The 24631-nt window shown below is 38.5% G+C and overlaps 1 protein-coding gene and 1 pseudogene across 3 annotated transcripts in view; one reads left to right on the top strand and one right to left on the bottom strand.

Moving 5' to 3' along the window:
* The first annotated feature begins 4837 nt into the window (after window positions 1–4837).
* HUWE1 (HECT, UBA and WWE domain containing E3 ubiquitin protein ligase 1) overlaps window positions 4838–24631 on the top strand; it is a 138462-nt gene continuing 118668 nt past the window's right edge. For 2 of the 3 annotated variants that reach the window (XM_031671118.2, XM_031671111.2), the window contains exons 1-3: window positions 4838–4954; window positions 5147–5245; window positions 10983–11118. The gene's annotated coding sequence lies outside the window, so the exon portion shown is untranslated. Of the gene's footprint in view, window positions 4955–5146; window positions 5246–7280; window positions 7644–10982; window positions 11119–24631 lie in introns of those variants that run through there. The other variant, XM_072956710.1, reaches the window with a different exon arrangement.
* On the bottom strand, window positions 20130–21131 carry LOC102532432 (tubulin alpha-1C chain pseudogene; annotated as a pseudogene).

The raw sequence follows: 24631 nt of genomic DNA, 5'->3' as shown, positions 1-24631 counted from the left end.
AAAGTTGTCACTTTAAAAATCCAATAACACTTCTAAATAACTCATGGCCAAACAAGAAATCAAAACCAAAATTATAGACTAGAAATAAATGAACATGAAAGCACTACATATTAAGGTCAAACACAAGAAAATTTATAACTTTAAATGATTTTAGAAATAAATAAGAAAGATTGAAAATGAATAAGCCATACATTTAATGTAAGCCATTTCAAAGAAAACAGCAAAACAAACTTAAGAGAGAACTAGAGGAAGATATTAATAAACATAAAAGTGAAAAATAATTTGTTAAGTAGAGAATAGGATAGGGAAAAAGGTAGAATAGGAAAATGAATCTGAGAAATAATCCTTTGAAAATATCAACAGAGAAACCTCTATAATTTAGTAAAAAGAGAGAGAGAAATGCATCAAAAAAATAATAACACGGTTTGATTGATGGATAGACAGATGATAGCTATGTGATAAAGCAAGCATAGCAAAACATTAATGATAAAATTTACGTTGTGGGTATGCAAGTGTTCACTGTAAATCTCCTTCAACTTTGCTGTATGTTTGAAATGTGCATAATTAAATAGATAAAAACCTATTATCACCCAGAATATGAGTTTGGGAAACACTGCACTAGAAGTTCCCTTAAAACTGGGAGAAAGACAAAGAGGTCCACTGTTGCTTCTATTTAACCTTTTTTTCTAGAAATTCAATAAAACAAAATATGTCAACTAAATGCATATAGGAATTATAAATATGATAGAGAAGGGAAATCATTAGTGCATATGATACCATTATCCACCTGGAAAACCAAAGAAAATGAATAGGAAAAATATTAGAACTGATAAGGAAGGTAAATAGGGTAGCCAGTTACAAAAAGATGTCCCGTCATGCACAAAAAATATAGAGGGCTACTTCTAAACAGAGGTAGTATGAGAGGAAAGGTGGTGAAACATGTCCTTCATGTTTTACTCCGAATACAGTACTTCTGTGATGTCTGAATCTTTTACAACCAGAATGATTCATGTACTTGTTTGAAAAAAAGGAAAATAAATATTTAGTAGTCAGAATCCTAGAATGCCCCTCCTCCCGATTTCCCACCCTAATTTCCAGACTTTGAATATGACGCGATATCATACCTGTGATTATGTTACATTACCTGGCAAAAGGGATTTTACAGTTATAATTAAGGTTCCCCTTAAAATAGGGAGATTATTCTATATTATCCCAACGGCCTTAATCTAATCACATAAACCTTTTAAAAGCAGAGAGTTTTCTCAGGTTAGTGGCAGGAGAGAAAGTCAGAAAGATTCCAGGGAAAAGAAGAATTCAGTGTGCCACTGCTGGCTTGAAGATGGAAGGGGACACATAAGGAAAAATCTGAGTAGCCTCTAGAAGCTCAGGGATCTCAGTCCTACAACAGTAAGGAACTAAATCCTGACAACCTGAATGAGCTTGAAGTGGATTCATCTCCAGAGAACTCCAGATAAAAGCCAAGTCTAGGGACACCTTGATTTTGGCATTGTATGATCCTAAACAGAAAATTCAGCCAAGCCCACCAGGACTTCCAACCTACGGAAGTGAGACAATAAGATGTTGTTTTAAACTGCTAAATTTGTGGTAATTTGTTATTCGACAATGGAAAACAAATACAAAATATGTTACATCAGCAAAACAATGATGGGTAGCCTATCGAATTCAAAAGTTCAAAATCTGTTAATGACCCAGTCATGCAACAGGATAGGGAGATGACACCCCATACACCCCATGGAAATGTAAATTGGTAAAATCTTTCTCAAAGTACATTGGGCAATGCCTATCAACCACCCCCAAAATGTGGCTATGCTTTGCCTTTTTGAAATTTATTGCAGTTCAATAATTATAGTGGTAAGGAAAGATTTTTCTAAATGTCCTATACAGAATTGATTATAAAGTGGACAATTAGATACAACATGAATGTATGGCAATAGAAGACTGGTTTGTCAAATATACTATCCTATGCCCGTTTGATGAAATTAATGTATGCAATCTAAAGCCCAACAGGAATTCTTATAGACCTTTACAAGCTAATTTAAAAATTCATCTGGAAAAGAAAATGCACCAGAATTGTCAAGAAATTTCTGTGAAAAAAAAAGACAGAGGAGCCTGTTCTAGCAGATATGAAATAATAATAATTAAACCTCAAGTGCTTAAAAAAGTTTGGCATTGATGCTGGTGAATTTTAGGACTATTGATCTGACGATTTACATTCAAACCCATATATATACTTAGGAATTTGTTTTTTGATAAAAGGAAAGAATAATCTGTTCAATTAATGTTTAGGGCCCTATGAAAATACTAATAAATAATTCATATTACAATGGAGTAATATTCACCTATTAAACACACTATTGTTAGAATATTTAATGACTTAGAAAAATGTTTACCAAAAAAATCCAGACAATTAAAGAGCTAAATATAAAAAATTCTAAAATATTACACGTAAATATACAACAATGTTCCTAATCTTGGAGTAGAAAGGTATTCCAATGCAAGATTCAAATGCAAAAGCCATAAAAGAAATGATTGACAAATATATGAATACATCAACATTTAAAACATCTATATCCAAAAAGATCCCATAAATAAAGGTTAAAAATAAGGAAAAATCTGCAAAAAAATTTCCCACACATGTAATAAAGATTTATATCCAGACTACATAATTTAATAATAAGAAGTCAAACAATCCAGTTGGAAAACAGATAAAAGACATAAACAGGCAAAGTCACAACACAAGCAAATAGCCAACAAACATATGAAAATATTTTGACATAGAAAGACATAGTAAGTGAATAAAGCAATTAGAACAATACATAAAATAGGATGCCATTTATATTTTTAAAAAGTAAAAACCACAAAACAAAGCTATTTATTTCTATATGTATATAGAAATGTATGAGTAACTTTACGTTTATCTGTTTTTAGTGTTTTGCAATAATGCATTCATTCATGTGTAATTAGGCAAACATTTTTAACTGAAAAAAAGAACAAAAACAAAGCTAATTACATGTTAAAGAAAAGGATGCTTCATGTTGCCATTAAAATTATGTTATAGACAAATATTTAATGACATGACAAATATTCACTAGGTTATTAAATAATAACATATTATGATGATATTTTTGTCTAGAACAAGAAACACATATATAATGCATAGAAAAAAGCTGGGAGGACATAAAACCAAAACATTTATAGTGATCCTCTCTAGGTGATAGGATTACAAGTTTTTTATCTTTTGGTATTTTCTTTATGCTTTCATATATTTTCTAAATAGTCAACAATTAAAAATAGAAACAACATGTGCGTGTTTGTGTGTGTGTGTGTAGGGGGATGTTGGTTGAAATTAGGACTGTAAAAGTGGAGTTGGCAAGAGAACTTAAGGTTACTGCAGGTTGAATTTAAAACTAGGGTTGTGGGAAAAAAATAAAATAAAACTAGGGTTGTGGGGTATGTGGGATTTTAGAATTAGGAGTTGGAGAACTAGACTTTATGGGGCCTAGGAATTGACAGTAGAAATTTAAGGGTTAGAATTAGGAGTGGATTATAAGAATTAATGCAGATGCTGTGAGAGACTGGAATTAGAATCAAAGTCCTTATTAAATTAAAGAGTTTTTTTGAAAACTATAATAGCAGTATTGATGACAGTATGGGAATATTTAAATAAACTGGAATTCTCATATATTTCTGGTGGGACTGTATATTGTTAACTGTTCTAGAGAGCCTTGTCTGTGTTTTGGGGAGTAGTGACCTTTTGACTCTAGCTACTCCATTTCTACAAATTTCTCCTTGAGAAAATTCTCAGAAATATACAAATATTTAGTTACATCAAACTTCATCTCTGTATTTCTTATAATTTAAGAAAGACCTAAAACCCAGTCTTGGTTAAATAAATAATTAGCATTACAATGGGAATAACGTTTACCCATTATAAACAGTGTTGTAAGAATATTTAATGGGTCAATGTGTCTCAAAGGGGCCTCCATAAAGCTAAGATTATACCGAAAATTTCTTATGTAAATATATATTTGGCGGGCAGTGAATCCATTGATCATATTCTCAATTCGGGGCATGAACCACTGCTCTGGACGGTTGGAATTAGGACTGGAGGTTATAACTACAGTTTTTATTTTCTCTGTCTCAAGAGTACTTCGGATAGTGCTTTTGTCTCTGTACTTTAAAATACTGAGTTAATAGATGTTTTTTGTTAAAAATTCAAATCTTAGCGAATTATCTAGTTGCGAGTCAAAGCTCCCTGCTCTTCTCACCCTCCAATCGCATTCTGCACCGCAAATGAAGTACTGTTAATAAATAGTGCTAACCCCCACCGGATCCTTTTTATTCCTATGCATTCACAGATGTAGATCCTCTATAAGCTCTTTGCCAATCGCACCGTCACCCCAAATAATACCAAGGAGAAAAAGAGAATGTTTATTGAGGGCTTACTATGTGACTGAAGTAAGTGCTCTAAGGGTTTGCCGTGTGAACTCACTGTGATAGGCGCTCCCGTCGTCTCCCGCCCTCCACAGTGTGTCCCCGCTTGCCCTCTTGCCCCCCATTCTTCGCTAGGCAGCTGGAGAGACTAATTTTTAAACAAAGTCAAATCAAATCACGTCACCCTTCAGCGGTTTCCATCGTGCCTCGAATCAAGTCCCAATTCCTTAGCGACCCTACTATCCTCTATGGTTGGGTTTGGTGGGCCTGGAGTAGCCCAGGCGCGGTACCCTGCAGGGGACCTGGCTTCACCGCGGAGGGAGCGTCCTCCCAAGGGGCAGGGGCGGGGCTTCTCGCACGGGGGGCGGAGCCTCAGATCGAGTGTGAGGAGAGCCGGAGGGGGAGGTTTTCGACGGAGGGCGAGCGAGGGGAGCAGGTCTGAAGCAGGGCCGCGGACCCGGAACGGTCCTGCGGGCCCCGCGGAGCTACCGCCGCGAAGGTGAGCGTCTTCCCCTGGTCTGGGGGGCGGGCTTTCCTCTCGCGGCCGTCCTCGGCTCTTCTCGGGGGGGTTGTTCCCACGGGACCCTGCGCGGAGGTGGCGGCCTTGGGGAGCCTGCGGGAGAGGCTGGTGAAGGGGCCCGAAGGCCTGCCTCAGCCCTCCCTCAACTCCGCCTTCTCTCCCCTCCCCCAGGCCTCGGCCGGCGCCAGTGGTGAGCTCGCCGCATCTTTGGGGGCAGCCCGGCAGCGGCCGGCAGCGCGGCGAGAGAGCGGCCGACAGTGGGGATGCGAGGTACCGGCATTTGTCGTGGCCAAGTGGCCCTAGAGAGGGAGTAAAGGCCGGGCCTTCGGCGTTTCTCTTAGGGGTTCGAGGAAGGCGGCCTCGCAGGAGGGGGAAGATGAGGGGCTAGCAGGCAGGCTTCGCGGGGAACTACTAGGTGTTGTATACGTATGTTTTGGTATCTAAAGGTACTACACACACGCACACGCACACACATTCATTTCGGCTAATTGCTTTTTAAAAACTTAATATATCTTGTAGATCTTCCTATATCAGGGATCTAAATTTATCTCATTTATAAACAGCTGCATTGTATGATTGTACTACAGTTTATTTAACCATTTCCCGATTGATGTACATTGGCTTGTTTCCCTTTTGGGGGAGGGAGGGGGCCGTTACAAGCAATGCTATAATGAATGGGCTTGTGTGCGTATATATATATATATATATTTTTATATACACAAAAATATATATTTCGTGCACGTGTATGAGTATTTCTGTAGGAGATATTCTTAGAAGAGTAATTGCTGGGTCAAAGTGTATATGCGTTTTGGTTTTTGATTGATTTGTCCAAATTGCCTTCCCAAAAGGCTGTACTAATTTACTCTTCAGTGTTGTGCGAGTGTCCATTTTTCCACAGTTGTGCCAACATGAATTATTATCAATCTTTGTAATTTTGGACAACTTAAAGGGCAAAAAATGGTATGTCATTGTTTTAATTTGCATTTCCCTGATTACTAGTGAAGTTGAACATATTTTTTGTTTTTCCAATTACAAAAGTAAATAGGCAAATATCAATAGTCTTTCTATCTGTAAGCAATAAACATCTCGAAAATTTAATGCTTAAAAAAATCCCCATTCCCAATAGCAAGAAAAACGAATAAAAATACCTAGAAGTAAACTACAAAACTTTACTGAGTAATATAATAAAAGAACGTTTGCATACAGGGAGAAGGGATACCATGCTTCTGAATAAGAAGTCTCAAATTTGTAGTGATGTCCATTTTTCCTATGTTGATTTATACAATTCATGCAATTTCAATAAATACATCAAGTGTTTGGAACTTAATACGATTCTAAAGTTCATCCGGAAAAAAGATGGCTAAGAATAACCGACAAAATATTTTTAAAAGATAAGTAAAGATGGGGGTATTTGTACTACCAGCTATTAAAATGTACTCCAAAAGAACAATATATAAATTAGAATAGACAAAACAATGCATTAGAATAGGAAAGCCCACGTATCGAACCAGATTGGATCCCAGGATTTATTGGAGAAACATTGTTGGCCAGACGTGGAAAAACTGCCATATTAAAGGCTTCAAGCATGCACTCCCCCCCCCCCCTCCTCCTTTGGAAGCTTGAATTTTCCTTTGAGGGCAGACTCCTTTGTTTGGAGAAAACCACTTTATTGGATCTTTTGGTTATGCCAAGGTAAAGCCTCAGGAGTTAAAATTAGTGGCTTTGGAGCTAAGAACGAACGATATGAGTCTTTAGTTAGATTAAGATGGATTCAGTAGCCTGCAGTGCGGCGAGGGAAGTAGTCTGGATATTATCGGTCTTAATTTTTTTTCCGATCTGATGGACAAAAAAGTGTTATGTCATTGTTTGCATTTGCATTTGCGTGGTTATTGTGAGACTGAACGTCTTTTATGTGTTAGTCCAGGATAATATGTGATTCCTGGAGGCAGGTTAACAATGGGAGACCCATTGCTCCTCTTCCAGAATGGAGTTTGGCTAATTGGTACAGCTCTGCCCGGAAGCGTGAGAATAAACAGGTTGACTTTTTAAATTTTCCTCAAGCACTAGGCTCTAGACACCTTAGATCGGGGGCGGAGGCAGTTTTCAGGACATGGCCGAGATTTGGCGCTGAGCTGTGTCATCGCGAGGTTTGGCAGCCAGCTCCGCAGTGGGTCGGAAACCTCGTGGTAGGCGAGATCCCTGCAGGACGGGAGGTTCCTCCCTTCCCCCGAAAACTCCCAGTCATTTTCATGAGGCCCCACCTCTCTCCTTTTTAGGAGCGTGCCCCAGGTCTCGCGAGATCTCGTGTTTCCTAAAGGCGAGGCGCGGGCGGCATCCTGCGGTGAATTCGAAGGTCTCGCAGATACCAAAACGTATTATCGCGATAGTTCTCACGGCACTTGCGAGAGCCGGCGGCGGCAGATTGGTTCCGCCCCTCGGTGCTTCGTGAGGTGGTGCGTCATTTGCTTTTCGCTTCGCGTAGGGTGAGAGCGGAGTCGTAGCGACTTCGGCTTTGGTGGGAGGAGGGGTCTGGGAAGGGTTGGGCTCAGGCTGTTCCCGTCGGGTAGAGGTTCTCGCGGGATCGCGCGGAGGTGGCCGTGGTTCGGCTGCAGACTGCAGTAGCCGCGGAGGCGGCGGCAACGTCTTTGGCTTGGGCTGTTCTTAGCCGGTGAGTTCTCGCGGTAGCGGGGTTACGTCCTCGTGGGATCCGTTGGCGGTGGCTGAGGTAGCTCGGGGGTTGGGGGGGGCAGTGACTAGGGTCGGTCCGCCTGCTGTTAAGATGGCGGCGGAAGCTGATGTCTGTCCGGCTAGGACCCGGGACTGAGGTGTTGGCTGTCCGCGTTGGTGACGCCTCTCAGGTACCCGACATTAAGGAGGTGTCGATTGGCGAAAAACTGAGGTGCCAATACCGAACCTGAGGTAAAGACCACCCCGTCTCTAGTTGGTTGAGGAGACACCATTTCCCGGGCCTCAGCCGCGTGTGGGCCCGCCTTTACCTCACCAATCGGTCAACGCCTCCGTTGTCGCCGCCGCAGTGGGCGGGTTGGGAATGGTGGGGGGCGCGAGTCCTGGAGTTCATTGGGGAGTGCGGTCGGGGGTTAGTTGGGCCGTGGGGGAGAGGGGATCAACCTACGACGACTGGTTCCCTCCACCCTACCTTTCGCGGGCCCGCCTTGGTTCTCCGCTCTTTCGGCGGCTCAAATGAATCCCCTAGTTTTTCTTGAGTTGAAGTGGGCTCTACTTCCCCAGCTTCCATGGTCTTTGAAGTAAGGTATAGGGGTTAAGCTTTGGTGCCTTTGAGATATTTCTCGCCCACTTTCCCCCTAATTCCATCGTCTGATTGAATCTTCCTCATCTGCATGGATGTTTGAGGCTCGTATTTAAGAGAAAGAGTCAAAGCTTTTCCCTGTCATCCCTTCCCCGGTCCTGCTAAGGAAGAGCTTAGCACAAGTCCCCTAACCCGTCCCGTTCCCCTCTTCCATTGGTTTCCTTGACACGGCGTTGAATACTCTTTCCTGTTCTCTGCATTTATTCCATCTTCGTGTATGGAGTCATAGTAGCCTTCACACTTGTATGACCCTGATCGGAGCACAGGATTTCTCCACAACTCTGCTGCTCAGCCACTGTTACGTGGAACAATGAATGGGTTGGTGGTTGGATGATTGCTGTCTTTGTGATCTCTTCCTTCTCCGGGCTGTTAGCCTTCCCTTCCTTTTAACTAACACCCACCCCCCAAAAAAGAAACAAAAAAAGCTGTAGTGGATAACCCTCCAGTAAACCAACTTTTTGTTCTTCCCCCGCCATCCCTCTTGCAAGCTCGTGAACCTCCCCTTTTCCCAGCCTTGCTCTGAGTTCCTGTGGCCTCTTGGTCTCTTTTTGCTGCTAATCACCTCTTACATCTTTCTCATTTCTTGATCCTTCTAGTCCCCGCCCCCTTCTCTTTTTATGGGAGCTGAATCCCCTAGAGAGGAGATAGTCTCATGTTAGGCTCCACTAAATTTATCCCCCTCCTTGTGCTAGAAAATAAAATAGCTTTGATAGATTATCTCCTGCCCCTCAGTCATTGCCATTTTCTACCCCCCCATTCCACCATTACTATAGACATTAATTCCCTATCATTTGTTTCCGTTTTAGATTACATGTTCAGCATTGTTTTCTCTTAGCCCCAGTGTTTCGTAGATTGAGGAGGCACCAACATTCCTCATTCAAGGGAGGCAGCCTGGTATGGTAGAAATACTGTGTGCTTTGGGTTCACAATCACTTTGTGGCCTTTTCGGATTCTCAGTTTTTCATTTGTGTAATGGGAATATAGCGCTTAATAGTTGGTAGAATTAAACAAGTTATGAAGTGCCTGGCTTATGGTGGGCACACAATAAATTGTGATTACTTTTTCTTAGTGTAAGAATTCCTTAGCAGATGCATCTGTGTCATATGGTAGTTTTATGACCTGAGGAGAACAAGATTTTTATTCCTTTAACTATAAATTTTTAGTGTATTTCTAGGTCAATCCTATCATTTTTGTATTTTTTTCCTCCTCATAGGCCAAGCTCTTTATCTCCAATGGTTCATTATGTTTGAATGTGATTCCCACCTGGGTTAACCTTATAGCCTAAGAATTTTAGTGCAAAATCACCATCCTGGAATGACCCACGATAATGTTCCTGTCAAGAACCACACCCAGGTGTCCTGCCTTTTAGGAGTGTTTCATCCCTTGCCTACTCCCTCCTTCCACTCCTTCAAAGGCAGTTGGTCCTGTCATTCACCCTACAAAAGTAATGAAATTTGGTGCCATACTTTTCACAGTAATATAGAGAACTTATGCTGGCTAGTTTTTAAGTGTTCATCCTGCTTTTCCGCTACCTTGTTTCTTTAGTCCTTCAAATCTATGGGGATCTGTTATTTGGCCTTACCTGAGCAGGATAATTCCTATTTGAGAGGGTTTAGAAAGGTTATTTGGGATACCAAGCTTCTTTTCCAACGTGAATTACTGACATTTCTTTAATACACTACTTCTGGTTGTGTTTTTGCCATTTTATATTTTCCAACATTCTTACTAAATGGAAGTGAGTATAATCAATTTGGATGTAGGTTTCCTTACTGTTAGTATTTTAATTAGACCAATATTAAAGTGAATGCTTTTTTCTGATTACCTAGGATGGATGATGGGGTTTGAAATAGGAATATAATGATAAAAATTTATGTAGGATTAAAAATTTACCGTGGGTAACCATACGGTAATTAACTATGTGCAGACACTCACTGGTTTTGAGATTTAGGGTTTGCTTTATTCCAGTTTGAAGTGCTTTGAAAGTAATAGAATTTTCCCCCTTTTCCATTGTAGGATAGGAGAGATTGCTTTCTGTTTTGCCTTGGTGTTCTTCATAGTCGGTCAAGCAGTGATCAGAAATTAAACCTCAATTTGACTTGTGTCATTCAGAACTAGAATAAATCTGGGAATGATAATCTAGGTATGATCTAAAAAGTTTAATTTATTCTAGGTTGATCTTTGAGAAGAGAGGAAGGAGTGGCAATACCAGTTAAAAACTTTGTCTAAGGTTCAGTAGCAAAGTTCAACCTGAGTTTCCAATGTGTTTTATCATTTGTCTCCCAGTATGGCCAAAAAGCATGTATGAGGGTGAAAAATAATTTATGTATGCAATTTTTTTCACAAAAAAAGTAATGAATTTAACATTGCCTTAGTATCAGTTCACAGTGAGGATATAAAATTGTGTATAAAATAATGACTCCCTATAATTTCATTTGGATTGAGAACTGAGTTGAGTTTGCAGAGATTTTGTCTAAATGTCAGATTAAAAGAATTGTTTTAGTTTTGGTTGTGAATTCTTGTTATTGCTCAAAGCAGGTTCTAGAAAATGCAGATTGATATGTGAGGGCTATTGCTTAAGAAATAATAACTGTGATTATGTTTGAACATTTATATAATGGTTAGCTCCCCCACACCCTAATAAACGTGTTGTGTGTCTCTCCCCCCTCCTTTTTTTTGTAGGTCCTCCAGTAGTCTGACCTGAGTGAGTTAGAGCTCCAGAGGAACCAGAAGACCAACTGGTCAGGAAGGTTCAGGAAGCTATTGGAGCAGTATTGGAATTTCCCACCAGGATGAGTATGATTGGCTGTGATTTTAGGTTAGTTTTTGTGGATCTTTGTGGATAGTGTTTGTATTTTATTTCTTGGAATGGAGATTGTGGGAGTGTATGTATTTCCATTCTGTAATTGAGCCCCTTTGGTTCTTCTATTGTCTGGATTTGATGTGGCACTGGCTATTTCTTGTGCTGAGGTAGAGCTCATTACTAAATTAAAATTTAAATGAATTGTCTATACTTGATTTTTTTCAACCAACTTAAGTATTTAAAAGATAAAATTGCAAGATTCTATGTTTAACCAATCCTTTTTTAATGCTTTGAAGTTTTTCAAACAGAAAATAATTGGATAATATAATGATCCCCCTGTGTACCCATCACCTGTTACCAACTTATAGCCATTCTATTTCATCTATACTTCTACCTAGTGCAGCCCTTCACTCCCTACCCCCTGGGTTATTTTTGAAATAAACCTCTGCTGTTGTTTTCTTTCTATTTGCAGAATATTTGTATCTCTAAAAGACAAAGGGCTCTTTTAAACATAACTTCAAAACCATTACCACAACTCAAAAAATTAACTGACTTTTTAAAATACCAAATATGAAGCTAGTGTTCAAATTTTAGTTTGTTTGAATCAGGATCCAAAGAAAGTCCATTTAGCACAAAGGAGGGTTGATACATGTCTTAAATTTATTTTAATCTGCACATTGCCTCCCTTTTTTCTCCCTTCAGATTTGTTGAAGAAATTGTCCTATAGGGTTCCCCCCATGTTTGGTTGTTACATCCCAAAAGTGGTATCTAACCCATTCTTCCTAAGTTAAAGACCCTGGAGGACCCCATTATAGTGGAACAATGACAGTAATCTCCTGTATCCCAGTTGGAGTTGATAATGCTGGCCTAGGCACTATCCCAAAATAACTAATCATGGAGTCCTTTTTCTGTGATAGTCTGATTTAATTGATACCTGACTTCAGTTCCGTGTCTTGGCCCTGCTTACTGCTCTGCATGAAAAGTAGGCCTCCTTGTGGAAGAAGCTAATGTTTCCTAGATAATGACCTGATTGTGCCTTTGGGATTTTTCATCATGGTTTCAATTTCCTTAGGTGGTTTAGTTATTTTTATGCTATTTTATAATGCTGCTTTTTATTCTTTTGATTTTGGTATCTCACCTGCTCTGGCGTATAACTTCTAAGTTGTTAAGACTTAGTGATGAGTTCCTCTGGCTCGAATACAATTTTTGAAATGGCAGTACTGAATAGTTTTTGAGAGCTTTGACTTACATCCTGATTTTCAGCTATTATACTCAACTGTGGTTTTCCTATTCTTGTTTTTTTTTTCTAATTTCTTCAGGAAATGTCCTCCCAGTATAGAGTCATATAAACTGTTCATTTCTTTCCTTGTGCAGCATTGGCCGTCATAGGGTCTGTGTGTCCTTTCCATGGTCAAAACCTGGGGATGGAAGTTGCACAGCCAGCCTTTGACTTAAGCACACATGAGGGCAGAGCAAGGCCACTTGTGCCTACCTTTAAAATGAAAGTGATTTCAAATTGAAGGGGCAGAGAGGGCTAGAGGTCGTGAATGAAAGTTTCTGAAGTATTTAGATGAAATATGATTGTGAATCACCAGTGCTATGGATCATGAGTTCAGGCCTTCTGCTTCTTTGATCATTAATGAAGAAATCGGATCCCTAGTTGTAAATTGACTTAAGTATTAAAGAAGTGATTTCTTGGGAATTACACTAAAATCCATTCAACAAAACAATTTGAGCACTCATTGTAGAGTGATTAGATATTTACCCTTGTCCTGAGTTTTCTGTAGTTAGGAATTTGAACAAGATCACTTAAACCTTCTAATCCTGAGTTTGTGAAACTAGCATAAATATAGATTTTGGGGACAGAGCTTTCCAGAGTTACAAGTTTACAATGGAAATTCTGTTGGTTTTTTTCCCTTTCATTGTGTGTTTTCAACCATGGATTCGAAGTATTACTGAAATGCCAAAATTGGTTGCTTTGAAAATATTTGCCCTTCACATTCCATGTTACCTCTCTTGCAGTTGGATTAAGTTATTAAAATCTGATGTGTAGCTGTAACCAGTTTTGGCTGCTTTACAGTGATCTCACTAATCTGTAGGGTTGATTCAAGTCACAAGCAATTGGGTGTTTTGCTGTATTGTTCTCTGACTCGTTTCCTCAATAACTGGTTACCAGATGTTTACATGTTAATGTCAGGAATAATTCAGCTCAGAAGATTCTTTGGGAGCCTTCTCATTTAATGTGTCATAGGGGTTGAGTTGTTAAAACTTGAAGTACTTGTTGACCAGCTTTGTTATAGAAACACTTTCAGATAGTGAAGGAGTGGTTCTCTGTTAGTAAAACAGCTGTAGGTTTTGTTTGGGATGTTAACCTGAACATTTTTGACTTTTAGTTCCCTTAAAAAGGTTTAATCATTTGACTTTAAAAATTACAGTGGTGACATGGATTGGTTCCAAAATGTGATTTTATAGAAAGTTGGGATTTCTTTTAGCTTCTTACGAATGTATCATTAAATGGAGATCAGTATTACAGATTGATTCAGTCTGGGTTGCTGATTGGACTAGGTGAATGTGAAAATTATTTTTCAACTCTGAGATTCTGATTGTATAATCTTAGATGTTGAAAGAAAGCAGTTTTTCCTTTTCTATAATCTTTAGTGACTAAAAGTGACTTCTAGAAGTAGGGAGATCTAAATTATTCTGGAATGACTTTTTAGTATAATAATTTAGATTTTAATAATTAGTAAGTGTAACATACTGTCATGAATTTATGTACCATCTTTAGCATAACCCAGGTTTTAAGTCCTAATAATTAGGGACCAGAGATAATTGCTCTGGAAATATTTAGGTATATTGTATTTGCTGGCTGCTTATATTTCGGAACACATTTGGAGGATTGCTTTAATGATTATATTATTTGCTGCAATTATTTTATTTGCCTGTCTTTATAGTGAGGCATATTTCTCCTGGTCTTTGTTTTTTATTTTTGAAGTTCTACTACTAGTTATTGCATTCTGCTGATTGAGTTTTTATAAGCAGAGAGATCTTCCAGCAGTGATTAAGAACCCAGGTTTTCTGGGTTCAAGTTCTGACTCCATTTCTTACCAGTTGTGTCATCTTGTGCAGGTTATTTAACCTCAGTGCCACAATTTTTAATCTGTAAAATACTAATAATAGTGTTAGCTACCTCATAGGGTTTTAGAGATATTTAGCTGAATTGATGCATATAAAGTGCTTAGAACAGTGGTTCTGAAAGTTTAGGGAACATCAGAACCAACTAGAGGACTTGCTGAAACACAGATTGCTGGGCCTCAACCCAGAGTTTCTGATTCTGTAGGTCTGGATGGGACCCAAGAACTTGCATTTCCAACAAGTTCCCAAGGAGATGCTGGTGTTGATGATCAGGGAACCAATGGAATAGAACAGTGTTTGGCACAGTGTTAACTTTTTTTCAGGACTACTTTGCCAGTCCTGACAAACACTTGACTCTTCAGTGTTGGTTAGTACTGCCTTCAGCTTGAAGCAGTTTTGAAATCTTTTGTTGCAGTGGTTCTCAAAATGTGGTCCCTAGATCAGCAGCATCACTTGGGAACTTTTGAGAAATGCAGGTTCTCAGGCTCCACCCTAGTTTTATTTTAAAAGTGTGTCTTGGTTTAACTGGGGTGTCTTACACTTATTTTAAAAACAGCTTTATTGAGGTAGAATTCAGATACCATATAATTCACCCATTTAAACAGTTTTTATTTAGTATGTTCACAGTTGTACAACCATTACTACATCAATTTTAGAACATTTTCATCACCCTTAAAGGAAACCTGGTGTCTGTTATTAGTCACTCCCCTTCTTCTTTCTCCCAACCACCCCAGTGCTTGGCAACCACTAATCTACTTTATATCTCTATAGATTTGCCTATTCTGGGCATTTCATACAAATGGAATCATACTTTATGTAAGCAGCTTTAATGTGATTTAAATGTTTTCCTTTTATTGTAAAAAAAAATATAGAATACAGATATGTAAAACCACCTCAAAACAAATTCACAGTTTAATAAATTATTTTAAGGCACTTTTGTAACCACCACCCAAGTGAAGAAATAGAACTTTTCTTCTCACCCTAGATGTTTTCCCATGTGCCTATCCCCATCACAGCATCCTTCCTCCCTCTGGAAAGTATCTACTATTCTGACTTTGTAGTAACTTTTTCGTATTCTGTTTTAAGTATCTGTAGCTTTCTTTTTTCCCTTTTCTTTATACTTTTTATCTATTGAAGAACTCAAGCCATTTGACCTGTAGAGTTTTCCACAGGCTGAATTTTGCTGATTGCATGCTCAGTACAGTTCAACATGTTCTGTCCTCTGTATTTCCTGAAAATTGACAGCTAGATCAAGAGGCTTTATAAATTCAGGTTCATTCCCTTTGGCGAGGATATCGGTGGTGATGTGTTCATTCACATTTGTTAAGTTGTAGTAGTGTCTTGAGTTTCTCTTTTTTTTTTCTTTTTCTTTTTTTGATGTTAACAGCCACTGCTGCCTAAAAGCTTAGGCCCATTTAATTCATTGGGAGTTGCAAAATGGTGATGTTCTATCATTTTGTTTTCATATATTGGCAAGTGATATTTATATAAGAAAGGCAGAATAAATAAATGCTCAATTTTAAAATTTTTTGCTGGCCACTTAACTAGTTCTGTTCCTGGACCTATCAGTTGTCTCTTCTGGAAAAATACCTTATTTGTGTAGGGTTATTGGGATTAAATGAGAAAATATAAGATAGTTAGTAAACTGTAGGTCGTCAAGAGACGGTAATTTCTTTAATGTATTATTTTACTTAACCCCTCTAATAGCTCAAGGATAGGCAGTCACAGTAAAGTGATTGATGATCAGTTAGCAAAGCCTTTCTGGGCCCTTCAGGTCTGTGGTAGAAAGGAATGGTATTTGTTCTTTGTTCATTTTGAGTCTGAGTCTCTGGCCAATGATAACTGAATGTTCCACCAGAGTAGTTTTTCACTTTGCCAAACCTTAGGAGTGACACTCATACCCTCAGAATGATCTTATCCAGCTCTGTGGTGATGTGCAATACTTTGGTTTCCTTGATTTCCCTTCCTCCAGCTACACAGCCCCGTGCTGTTTTAGTTTGTTCTGTTCAAGGTTCTGCCGTAATCTTAGTAACCTATGATGAGTCTTCCCAATAGTCATCAGTATCACCACTGTTAACATACTTGAGTAGCACTTTTAACATTTCATATATTACATAAAATACAGCACATGGCACATAGTAAGTGCTCAATAAATTGGAAACCATTGTTGGTGTCGCTGTTGTTACTGATGTTAATATTATATCTTCTTTTTACCCCTCACATCTTACCTCTTTTCAGTTCAACAAGCATTCACTAAGTGTTTCTAAGTACGAGGAGCTAGGGACGTTAAATGAATGAGAGTTAGTCTCTGCCCTTGAGAAACTCACAGTCCAGTTTAGGACTGTATGTGAGATCATATTTAAAGTTCCTTGGCCTTTTCCTTTGTGTTACCATTTTCTTCCCCTGCTTTGTCTATGCATGATACAACCTGTCTGTATCAAAGCCCTCCTTAGCTCTGTATCCCTTCCCAGCTTTTGTGACTGCTTATAGGTGAGAAAGCCTGCAATTATCTTCTGTGAATACAGGGTAATGTCAAGAAAAACCTTTGGGCCAAGATTGGATTTCAAAGTGGCACATGCAGTTGACAGTGCGATATCACAAGTTTATGGTCTTTAGGTGGACCTACACCTGGTCTCCAGCCTCTGTCCTGTTGCTTTAACTATCTTTCACCTTCTTCTTTCCCTCTCCACCCCCTCCAAGATGTTTGCTACATAAACATTGAGGCTCCTATACACAGTATGTAAAGAAACAGCTATACTTCATATAAGCTAGGATTTGAGTGGGCCTAGGGTTTATCACTAAATTTTCATTCTTACAAAATGATAATCAAAAAGCCTGCTTCGTAGGTTGCTGTGAGCATTAAAGTGAGATGATGTATTTTAAAATGTTTAAATTATAGAGTACCCTACAAAGATAAGGCCATTGTAGTTTATGTAAAATAAATACCTAATTGCTATGTTACTTGGGGCAAATTACTTCATCACTGAGCCAGTTTTCTCATCCTTTACATGAGAATGATGATATCTCATTCACTCAACAAGTATTTGAGAATGTACTCAGTAGTGCCAGATGCTGGAAATACAAATATGAACAACTGGAGAATGGAGGACAGTGTGGTCTACCAGGGCAGGAAGACTTGTAAATCATACTCAAAGGAATGAGTATAATAATATGAGTAAACAAAAAAAGTGCTATAGCAGTTTATAGGAGGGCATCAGAGAATGTGACACAATTTTGTTAGAGTTAAACAAGATACATGAAAAGTATATCATCAACTCAAAAATGCTATGCAAACAAAGCTAGTGAAATATATTCCAAATGAATTAATAGCTTCAACCATTATTTCTTTACCTCATTAGACTTGTACTTTAGGTATGTTTATTTCTTTGAGCTAGATTTTATGAGCTCTTTAAGGGTGTTATGTACTCCTGTATTTGAGTACCCTGAAAGTAGTACTTTCATCCAGAAGAGTTTTTTTCACCCACTTTATCATCATTTTCTAGTTTCTATTACTGAATTAATTTAGGAAAAACTAGAAAATGTGTTCTTACTTTGGGAAAAGATGCCTACTCCCACAATGATACTCAGTCACCATTAACATTTTTGTTGGATTGTTCTCAGCTTAATGATAAGAGTAACATCTTAAAAATCCAATAGAAAATTAGGGACAGGCTTTTCTCAGAATAGGAACGAAAAATGTCCAGTAACCAGAAAAGATAAACTAAACATCAGAAATGCAAATTAAAGTGAGATCTTTTTAACCATTAGATTGGCAAAAAATAATTTGGTGATACCAAGTAATGGCAAAAATATAGGGAAGAGTCTGGTCTTGTAATACTACCCACAAGTAATATAAATTAATACAGCTGTTTTGGAGATAATTGTGGCAAGTTGCAAGATAGTATATACTGTGTGATGCTGTTTATATATTTTTTAAAAACTAGGGTAAACTGATGAGTTTATTTGGGAGGAGTGGTCAAGGAACTTAAGCTTTTTTTTGTAATTTTGCATTTCTGTTATAAGAAATTTTAAATATACTGAAGTGTACTGAGAATAATGCAGCAAAACTTTTTCTACCCTATCCCAGATTGATCCTTTTTAACATTTTTGCATCAAGTCTTTTGAGGATGTTGGTAATTTTAATAATACTTTAACCCAGTAGTCCCTCCCCCCCCCGCAGTCTTTACCATGAATTGCTTGAATTTTTATACTGTGAGAATGGTATAAATTACTCATGTAAGTAGAAATTTAAAAACTTTGTGGTGTCCAGACAACAATCTGTTATTACTTGTATAATATTAAATTTGCATGTTGCTTTAGAGTTTGCAAAACCATTTAATAATGCTTTGGGAATGGAACTTTAGTTGTCATTTGCTCATTTATTTCAAACTCTTGTTTGAAAATGCTTTCCTAACTTCATTTTTAAGTACTGTTCTTCATGATTATTGAAGTATACATGGCTTTATTGTTAAAAAGTACTAATAAACATAGAACTTTCCTGAAATCCTTCCATTCAGAGACAAATATTGTTAACATGTTGGTGCACAGTGTATTCTTCAGGTCTTTTCTTTATGCCTGTGTAGCATAAAGATACATTTTTTTCAAAAATACTCTTTAAAAAATTACCTTCCTTCCAACCTTTTATTAAAATTTTCAAACATAAAAATGCTGAAAGAACACAATGAGCACCTGTGTATCACCAGCTAAATTCAACAATTGTTAAGAATTCACCATATTTGATTTATATGGACATATGCATGTTTAATTTTTCTGAAGCATAGAAAGAATGACACTTCATCCTTAAATCCTTCAGCATGCATGTCTTACAAGTAAGTACCTACAAAACCACATTACCATTATCACATGTAGGGAATTTGTTCTTTTTTCTTAATATTATCTAGTATCCAGTCCATATTCAAATTTCCTCAGTTTTTTCTCAAATTGTCTCTTTTTAAGCTTTTTCTCCAAACCAATATAGAAATTGTATTTTTAGATTCGCTGTTACCACCTAATATATGGACCCCTGTTCCCTGTCATACTGTATACTTCTATAATGTTTTCAATGGCTGCATTATATTCTGTTGTGTGCATGATTTATAATTTCGTAACCAATTCCCTATGTTCAGACCTTTAAATCCTTGTTTTTCGTGATGTTAAACAATGCTTCCTAGCACACAATAGGTGTTCAGTAAATTAAGTGTTGAATGAAGGAAAGAGGCATAGGGATATCCTAACAGCGAAATTTTTTTTCATTTAAGACAGGGAATACTTTATTCAAATCCATCAGAGTAATGGATAGCTTGGGCCTGTAACAAAGCGTTGTTTTAAAGCATAGGTCAGTAATTGTATATGAGAGTATACACTGCTACATACAAATTAACTGATCAGACCACAACTTTTCAGTGTTTAAAACAGAATAAGCTTCCCTGTAAAAGCAGCACCTTTGTGACGTTTTAACTTGAGTATTCCTCTCCTTCCTCTCCCTCCAACAGAATCTACACCAACCTCATAATCCTTCTCAAGGGCAGACATGTCCTCACGGGCCTCAGAAAACTCTCCTTCCTCCATGCCCTCACCCCCATACCAGTGAACAAAGGCACTCTTGGCATACATCAGGTCAAATTTGTGGTCCAGGTGAGCCCAGGCCTCAACAATGGCTGTGGTGTTGCTCAGCATGCACACAGCTTACTGTACTTTGGCCAGGTCTCCACTGTGTACCACTGTGGGAGGCTGGTAATTGATGCCAACTTTGAAGTCAATGGGGCACCAATCCACAAACTGAATGGTATGCTTGGTCTTGATGGTGGCAATGGTAGCATTGGCATCTTTGGGGACCACGTCACCACGGTACAGCAGGCAGCAAGCCATGTATTTACCATGGTGAGGGTCACATTTCACCATCTGGTTGGCTGGCTCAAAGCAAGCATTGGTGATCTCTGCTACAGAAAGCTGTTCATGGTAGGCTTTCTCAGCAGAGATGACAGGGGCATATGTGGCCAGAGAAAAGTGGATGTGAGGATAGGGTACCAGGTTGTTTTGGAATTCTGTCAAATCGACATTCAGGGCTCCATCAAACCTCAGGGAAGCAGTGATGGAGGATACAATTTGAACTATCAATCTATTCAGGTTTGTGTAGGTTAGGGGTTCAATATTGAGGTTTCTACGACAGATGTCATAGATGGCCTCGTCTACCATGAAGGCACAATCAGAGTGCTCCAGGGTGGTGTGTGTGGTGAGGATGGAGTTGCAGGGCTCAGCTACAGCTGTGGAAACCTGGGGGGCTGGGTAAATGGAGAACTCCAGCTTGGACTTCTTGCCGTAATCGACAGAGAGACGTTCCATCAGCAGGGAGGTGAACCCAGAACCAGTTCCCCCACTAAAGCTGTAGAAAACCAAGAAGTCCTGAAGACCTGTGCACTGGTCAGCCAGTTTCCGAAGTCGGTCCAAGATGAGGTCAATGATCTCCTTGCCAATGGTGTAGTGACTGCAGGCATAGTTATTGACAGCATCTTCTTTGCCTGTGATGAGCTGCTCAGGATGGAAGATCTGGCGGTAGGTGCCAGTGCGAACTTCATCAATGACTGTGGGTTCCAGGTCTACGAACACTGCCCTGGGCACATGCTTGCCAGCGCCTGTCTCACTGAAGAAGGTGTTGAAGGAGTTGTCTCCTCCCCTAATGGTCTTGTCACTTGGCATCTAGCCATTGGGCTGGGTGCCATGTTCCAGGCAGTAGAGCTCCCAGCAGGCATTGCCTTTCTGGACACCAGCCTGGCCAACATGGATGGAGATGCACTCACGCAAAGTTGCTGTTTTGTGGCTGCCGAGGAGATGGCGGAGAGGAGGAGGAGAGGTTGTTGCTTCTTACAGCGCGACTCTTAAGCGGTCGATGTAAGAGAACCTGCCTAATAGAGAAATCTTTGTGACATCCATGTTTATTTTCTTAACACATTTCTAGAACTAGAATACAAAAAAATGTGAGGCTTTCGATACTTGTTGCCAAATTGCCCCTTAGAAAGACTATCCTGCCTTATTGACTGGTATGTTTAGCATGTGATCTATGTTGATATGAAATATGACAGCACTTCAGGGTACTCCTTGATAATATTAGTGTGAGTGAAGAGCATATACCTGGATATATCCAGTATCATTGCTTCAGAGCCTGCTCTCCTTATAACCTCTGTCTGCTGCCATATTTTGCAGGGAGTAGCTTGACTTCTCCAGTTCAGAGTACCTAGTACCTTGCAGTCTGTTGACCTAATCTGGGGCTCCAGTTTCCTACCCCTCAAATTTCCTTAACTCTTGGTGAGGCCAGCCTTAAAAGTATAGTCTGGAGAGGTACAGCTGTCACTTGAATATAATCTTTTACATAGAGCATTTTAGATTTTTACTTTTTAAAAGTAAAGGCAGACTGCCTGCATGGAAGAATTCAAACATTTATCTCCAGCAAAACTGATTAGCAGTGGCTTTAAAAATTGTGGTCTTCTCAATGTTCAACAGAAGAACTGGATAAGACCCTCATATTTGATATTATCCATATCAAACTCCTTATTTTATAGTTACCAATTAGAAGAAATGACTTGTCCACGGTAGCATGGGTGGTTAGTGGTGGAGTTGGCCATTGAACCCAGGTTACCTAGTCCAGTATATTTCTATGCTATATCTTTCCTTAAAACTGAATTTATCTCTATTTCTAAATGTGCCAGCAGGTGTCATCCTTAGAAGTGCAAAATAAGTAACCCTCTTCCTATAAGAAAGTTAACCAAAAAATGGGGAATATTTAAGGGAGTAGAAGGGTAAATAAGTCACAAGTCCAAAGAAAGCTCAGTTTCTTTGCCCTTTTGACATGATTATTACTTTTTCAACATAAGGTCAATTTGGAGCTCTTTAATGAGACAATTCGATTTGGCTGGGTTTTCATGCATATTTATGGATGCCATAAATGTATAGATGGGGCTGAATTTCCTGATTGTAAGACTTTGAAACTAAAGTGATGTATAAGCCTATCTATTTTCTTTCCCCCACAAATGACAGTCTCCATTTATATCTGTTAACAGTTTGTATGTATTCTTTTATGCCTTTTAGTGTTCACATACTGTGCTTATCCATTTATGTACTATGCATATGTTAGGACGTAACTCCATTGTTTTTAATGGTTGCATTGCATCCCAAAGCTTGGATCGGCTGTAATTTAATCATTCCTTGTTGTTGTACCTTGGAAGTAGAATTCATTTTGGGTCAAAAAATGGTATCCATTTAAATTTCTGATAAGATACTGACAAAATGACCTCCAGAAAGGCTATATTGAATCGCCATTTCCACCAAGGTGTTTGTGAGTGCCCTTTTCTCCACCTACATCTGCCAAAACAAGCTGCTGTTTTTCCTTTTAACCAGTCTGATGAGTGAAAAATAGCATCTCCTTGTTTTGATTAGTGTTTTTGTAATTACTAGTAAGGATGAGCAAATGTTTATATCCTCTGCAAATTGCAAGTTCCTTTTTACTTGGTTTTCAATCGGATTGTTTTAGTGAGTTTTGGGAGTTCTTTGTATATTAGAAGTTTTGTGGGGGCGGATATAGCTCAGTGGTAGAGTGTGTGTTTAGCATGCTAGTGGGTCCTGGGTTCAGTTCCTAGTACCTCCATTAAATAAAGTAAATAAATAAACCTAATAACTTCCCCCCCAAAAAGAAAGAAATATTAACCCTTTTTTTTATCCTGTTGCAGATATTTTCTGTTTATGGTTTGGAATTTTTTTGTAGTCAAATTCTTTTCTTTCCTTTAGTTTTTGAGACTAATTCAGGTTGTTCATGTTTAATACTTAACATTTGTCTTGAACTGAAGGCACAGTATTATAGACAGTGCTTTAAGGGATCTTGATTATTATATTTACATTTTATATATGTTTGAGGCCCAGATTGTCCTAAAGTCACAAAGTCAGTTTGTGACAGGGAACTAGAGTACCTTTGCATGCTATTCTTTAATTTTCAGCCAACACCTTTCATGTTATAAATGTTTTAAGGCAGCAGATTGTTCACATTGTTTGGTTTATTTAAAGAACATTGGAGATGACTGCATGCCAAGCAGTATGTGGTGATGGTAAATTTACTCAAACAGAGCCAGTTTTGTCTATATGTTGGGACATAATCTTTTCTCTAAAGGCTCTGTTTTAAAGCTTTCATATCAGTGAACTAATTTGATCCTCATACCAAACCTGTAAAGTTGAAACTGTTTTCATCATACTGAGTTTGCTACCATGCTGATAATTGCTATAAATAACTTGTTCTTTTAACCATATAGAAGAATCTTGTTCTCTGTTCCTTCCAAATTCATTTGAAGTAGCTCAGAATAGCTGAGATACACTTAACATTTCTGATTCTTAAGTGGCATGGCCTGAATATTGTTTAGTAAACTATTTAACCTTTGGAGAACTATAGCTAATTTGAGAATAAGACGTGGAGCTTCCTAATCTCATCATCAAAGTTGAGTTTAGTCAGTACTTAAGGCTACTAGTTTGGAGATTAATGTGTAGTTTATGTTCATCATATTCAGATAGCATGTAGAAAGACTGGGGAAAAAACAGTTTTTTTGCTTTTGATTGTGTGTGTGTGTGTGAGTGAGTGAGAGAGAGAGAGAGAGATCCAGCATTAAGATTGCTGCCCTTAGATTAACTTGGAGCTAAAAGAAAGAAAACAATAATATGGCCTACTCTTTGCCAGGCACAGTCCTGTGAGATAGACTGGTGTTTGTTTATTTTACAGAGGTTACTGACTCAGAAAGGTATAGTAACTTGTCTGAAATTATTCAGCTACTAAATGGAATTTAAGCCCAGTTGGCCTCACTTTCAGGCCTTTCCATTCTCCTCTACTTCATTTTTTCTTTCTTCCAGTAGTAGTCCTCAGTTTCTGCCTTTAAAGTTGAAAAAAAATTAATTAATCCACATGTATGGTAGCAAATAAATACTAAGTTTTCTTCTCCTCTAATATAGATGTATCTTTTATCAGAGTGTTTTAAGGCATTAAAACCTAGCTTTTATTTAGAAATATACTTAACCTAGCCTTTATAGAAGGTGTGTGCCTTCTCTACCTTTCTTCAGGATACAGAAATAGAGGATTTTACCCAGGACTACAGAATTCCCCCTTACATAGAGGAGGTTTAATTTTAGAGATGCTGCATATTTCTTTATAAACCTAGGGATATGAGTGAATTGGAGCTGAATAATACAAAAGCGTTGGAATTCTGTTTCTTTGGTTTCTTGTACTGTCTTTATTGTATTTGACAGTGGCCTGTCTTATGGCTTGAGGGGAAATACCATATGTCTATGTTTCATAAATGAAAGTGGAAACATTGTAGTGGCTAAGCAGACAGTGTCTTGGAGATACTTCTGTGGGGTGATAGTTCCT

Source organism: Vicugna pacos, chromosome X (genome assembly GCF_048564905.1).
Source record: "Vicugna pacos chromosome X, VicPac4, whole genome shotgun sequence".
In the NCBI taxonomy this organism is placed as follows: domain Eukaryota; kingdom Metazoa; phylum Chordata; class Mammalia; order Artiodactyla; family Camelidae; genus Vicugna; species Vicugna pacos.
The sequence above is the reverse complement of the archived record's forward strand: the minus strand, read 5'-3'. Positions and strand labels throughout refer to the sequence as shown.